General features: G+C 40.0%; 1 pseudogene; it reads right to left on the minus strand.

Moving 5' to 3' along the window:
• Positions 1-427: 427 nt before the first annotated feature.
• On the minus strand, positions 428-4,861 carry LOC118593984 (annotated as a pseudogene).
• Positions 4,862-5,525: the final 664 nt, after the last annotated feature.

Raw genomic sequence — 5,525 nt, forward strand, 5'->3', positions numbered from 1 at the left:
TAAAATTTACATCAGTCCACTGAAAACAACATACCAATACGTAAGGTTATTAGCCTTGTTTACGTGAGAAAATATTGGTATAAACTGTTCACATGACAAACTAGTCATGTTTGCAGGATCCCACTGGAAGAGGAAAGATGATCAAGTACATGGATCTATTGAGATACATGGGATCCTCTAACACATCAAGACTAACACATTGACTACATAGAGTAAGTGCAAAGTTACGTCATAACTGGCTCTTCTTTCTTTCAATCCTTCATTGAATTAATTTCTTTCTTTCTTTTGTTCATTCTTTTCCATGTTCTACTTTCTTTATGGTTGTAGGTTTTTAGAGTGTTATGACACTAAGTTTCCTTATCAGAGGTTGTCCAGTATCTCATTCTGTGGCTCCGAGAAATATTAATTACATTGCAGTTCTCCTGGCTTAATATTCCCAGGGCTGGAATGCCGGCAGAGAGTCACAATGCCACTTTTGTAAAGACGGATTTTTCAAATGCTTATTTACTATAGAGTGTTTATGGCTGTTGGTAAAGCTGTTTTCTGTGTTTAGCCTTTTGATTGTGGTTTTCAGCAGCTTAATATCACTGTACGTGTCCGTGGGATCCCTAAAGATCAAGAGGAAGGGAGAAACAGTGGGAAAGCCTGCAATCAAAGCTTCACCTACATGCCTCAACCAGACAGGAGAGTCCATTAAAAAAGATTGAAAGGTGGTACAAATAAAATTTAGGAGGTACAAACCAACAAATGTGAGCACAAGCATCAAGACAGTGTGGGCAGCTCTGGTCTCAGCATGGCCTCTGAGGTCCTGATTGGGAGTGAGGATGTGCTGTGTTAGCTGGCGATGTCTATGGAGGAGAGGTACCATGGAGACACTACTCCAGGCCATGCTCCTGCTGAATGTGGCATCATAGGAAAACGCAAGACGACCAGACCTACACTGAATCCAGATGTGGAGCAGACTCACTTGCTGTTATTGTTAGTGTCATTGCCTGTGCTCTGTGGACCAGTGACTTTGATTGGAATGTGGACATTATTTAAGACACTGAACAACCAACAACTGTAACAAGTATAACTCTGGACATTAGTGGCTCTTTCTTGAGGCATCAACATACCCCAGTGACCAGGAGCAAGGGGCACAAACTGATGGATGCTCAGGACACAGGTGGGAAACATGTTTGTGCTTTGAGACACCAGGTGAATGAAGAACTCAATTTTGCATTTCAGGTTAGTTGGAGGGTTCCTTGGAACAAAAACCATAACGTTGCTTGGAATCCAATCCCAACCTGGAAAAGCAGGAGCATCTGAAGAGTCAATTCCTCAGTGGTTGTTAGAGCTTTACTTGAAAGGTAATGGAGAGGTCATCTGTGCACACTGGAGTGATGACTAGGAGGAGCACTGCTGACTTCAAAATACTTATCAATGGTCTGTGCACAATGAATGATTTGAGTCTTTATTTGTATGAAGGGAGACACTACTGCATCACAGTCCAGGAGCCTGTCCTGGAGAACACTGCATAGACAACTCAGACTATTTTTCCTTCATGTGCTTACCCTGGCCTCATGATGGAAGTGTATTAGTGTTAGAACTGTATTTTTTTTGGTCAACATGACACCCATTGTAACACAGTATGGCTTATGGATATATGAATAGTGAACGTAGGAAGACACATTTGCATCCTTTGAATGCAACATCTTCCCTAAATTTTAAACAGCATGTTAAGAAATACACATTGGAGGTTAGAGAGATGGCTCTTTGCAAGACTCATGTTCAAATCCAGCACCCACAGTTCGATAACATTCATCTGTAACATCAGTTCCCCAAATTGAATGCACTCACGACTTTTGTGGCACTGCACAAATGTGGTGCCAGACATACAGGCAGTTAAAACACTAGATGCATAAAGTAAAATTACTATATCTTGAAAAGGACAAGAATACAAATTTATAATTTATAAAATCATGTAAATAAGGTAAGTAGCGAAAAAGAACCCAACATCTTTTGAAAAAATGTTATACAGATCATCAAAGTGATGGAATAAAAATATTTCAAAAAAAGTAACTAGTTTTCTGATCACAAATATGAACCTCAATTTAGACATATACCACTATATATATATCAACCCCAAAAGTTCTACTAGGGAACTCCTTCAGCAGATAAACACATTTAGAGAAGTGACTGGATACGGTATTAATTCAAAAAATCAGTAGCCCTCCTATATACAAATGATAAATGGGATGAGAAAGATATCAAGAAAACAATACCCTTCACAATAGTCACAACTAATACAAAATATCTTGGTTTAACTCTAACCAAGCAAGTGAAAGACTGTAAGAAGACAATAACTTCAAGTCTTTGAAGAAAGATATTAGAGAAGATGTCAGAAGATGGAAAGATCTCATATGCTCATGGATTGGTAGGATTAACATAGTAAAAATGACTATACTACCAAAAGAAATCTACAGATTCAACAAAATCCCTGTTAAATATATCTACACAATTCCTTACAGACTTTGAAAGAACAGTACTCAACTACATATGGAAAACCAAAAAACCCAGGATACCTAGAAGAATCCTGTACAATATAAGAACTTTGGGAGGTATCATCATCCCAGATTTCAAGCTGTACTACAGGACAATAGAAATAAAAACCACATGGTATTGGCATAAAACAGAAACATTGATTAATGGAATTGTAGACCCCTAAATAAATCCACACACATGTGGCCACCTGATTTTGACACAAAGCCAAAATTATACAATGGAAAAAAGGAAGCATCTTCAGTAAGTGTTGTTATTCTAACTGGATATCAGCATGTAAAAGATTGCAAATACATCCATGTTTATAGCCGTGAACAAAACTCAAGTCCAAGTGGATCAAAGACCTCAACATAAATTCAACTGCACTGAACCTGGTAGAAGAGAAAGTGGGGAATAGCTGTGAAGAGATTGGCACAGGAGATCATTTCCTGAATATAAGACCAATAGTGCAGGCACTAAGATCAACAATTCATAAAGGAGACCTAACAAAACTGAAAAGCTTCTGTAAGCCAAAGGACACTGTCAGTAGGACAAAACAGCAGCCTTCAGAATGGGAAAGATCATCTCCAACCCCACATCTCACAGCAGGCTAATTTTCAAAATATATAAAGAACTCAATTTACACATATACATGGAAAAAATCCCCAGACACCAAAGTATTTCTTTTATTCATAATTTTCCGTGTGTTAACTATTTTAATTATGTAGCAGAAACTGGAGTTGCAACTGAGCCATCACCAGCCTCCCTTAGCCACACTCAAAATACATTGATAAACCATCACTGTAAAACCATTTGCCCAGACAGATTCTCCTGAAACTGGAGAGTTTTTCAAACATATCTTTGAAAGCTTTTGTTGAGTAAACAACTTACTTTGAATATTGTTTTCCAGAGGAACAGTCAGTCTATGCCCACCAGATAAAATCAGTTATCCCATATATAGATGTCACATTAAATGTCATTTTCAACTAAGTACTAATCTGTGAAACAGATATTTCCTCGGGATGAAGAATTCATTGACAACATTAGGTGAATAAGAGACAAAAAGCAGCTGTTCTAACCTTTAAGAGCTGCAGTAGGGAGAAGAGAACTTTAAGCAGATATCTACAGTTGCAAGAATTCTACCTGTCCAGGCACGTCAGGATGGAGATGCTCACAGGGATGAAGGCCAGCTCCTGAATGCTTACTGAAGAAACACAGCTCTGACTTCTCCATGTGTATCTATTTCCCTGACACAGATTCAAGAAAATGCTTACATCTCCAATATTTTCCATGGTGCATTTTTCAGATGACTGAATGAACCCAGAGTACCAGGTCATAGAATTATAGCTCATAAAAGGGCTATTTATCTAGACTAACATCCCTCAGTGAGTGCATTACTTTGTCAATTGTGATGTCAATGACAGTGTTTTCATGGAGACTTTAGGATACCTCCAATGAAGGAAAATAATTGGTCCTGAGGTCAAATCACAATTTTTACCTTCTGATTGTTTATTTTTATTTTATTTTATAATTTAATTTAATTTTACTTATCAGCCATGGGTTCCCCTGTCCTACCCCCTCCCGCCTCCACCCCTTTCCTTGCCACCACCCCACACTCCATCCCATCTCTTCCAGGGCAAAGACTCCACTGGGGATTCAGCTCAACCTGGTGCAGTCAGACCAGGCAGGCCCAGTCCCCTCCTCCCAGGCTGAGTGAAGTGTCCCTGCATAAGTCCCAGGTTCAAAACAGCCAGCTAATGCACTAAGGACAGATCCCGGGTCCAATGCCTGGGTGCCTTCCAAACAGTTCAAGCTAACCAACTGTCTCACTTATCCAGAAGGCCTGGTCTACTTGGGGACTCCTCAGCTATTGGTTCATAGTTCTTGTGTTTCCATTATTTTGGCTATTTGTCCCTGTACTTTTAGCAATCTAGGTCTCAACAATTCTCACTCATACAATCCCTCCTCTTTTTTGCCAATTGGACTCCTAGAGCACCACCTGGGGCCTGGCCATGGATCTTTGCATCCACTTTCCTAGGTCATTGGATGAGATTCTAACACAACAGTTAGGGTGTTTGGCCATACAATCAACAGAGTAGGTCAGTTCAGGCTTTCTCTCAACCATTGCCAGTAGTCTATACTGGAGGTATCTTTGTGGATTTCTGGGGACCTCTCTAGCACTCTGCTTCTACCTATTCTCATGTGGTCTATATTTACCATGGTCTCTTATTCCTTGTTCTCCCTCTCTGTTCTTGATCCAGCTGGGATCTCCTGCTCCCCTAAGTTCTCTTTCCCTCGAAACTTGCTCTTCATTACCCTCACTCAGGTCCAGGTTGTTCATGTAGATCTCATCCATTTCTCTGTCATTGGGCGATCCCTGTGTCTTTCTTAGGGTCCTGTTTTCTAGGTAGCCTCCCTAGTTGTGAGTAGCAGTCTAGTCATCTTTGTTTTACATCTAGTATCCTCCTATGAGTGAGTATAACATACCATGCTTGTCTTTCTGAGTCTTACCTCACTCAAGGATTATTTTTTCTAGATCCATCCATTTGCCTGCAAAACTCATGATGTCATTGTTTTTCTCTCCTGATGGATACTTCATTGTGTATATATACCACATTTTCTTTATCCATTCTTCAGTTGAAGGGCATCTAGGTTGTTTCCAGGTTCTGGCTATTACAAACAATGCTGATATGAACATAGCTGAGCAAATACCCTTGTGGTATGATTGAGCATTCCTTGGGTATATGTGCCAGAGTGCTGCAGCTGGGTTTTGGGGGAGATGGATTCCCAATTTTCTAAGAAAGCACCACATTGATTTCCAAAATGGCTGTACAAGCTTGCATTCCCACCAGCAGTAGAAGAGAGTTCCCCTTGCTCCACATCCTCTCCAGCATAAGCTGTCTTCTGTGGTTTTGATCTTAGACATTCTGACAGGTGTAAGGTGGTATCTCAGAGTCGTTTTGATTTGCATTTCCCAGATAATTAGGGATGTTGAGCAATTCCCT

Source organism: Onychomys torridus, chromosome 1 (assembly GCF_903995425.1).
Source record: "Onychomys torridus chromosome 1, mOncTor1.1, whole genome shotgun sequence".
Classification (NCBI taxonomy): Eukaryota; Metazoa; Chordata; class Mammalia; order Rodentia; family Cricetidae; genus Onychomys; species Onychomys torridus.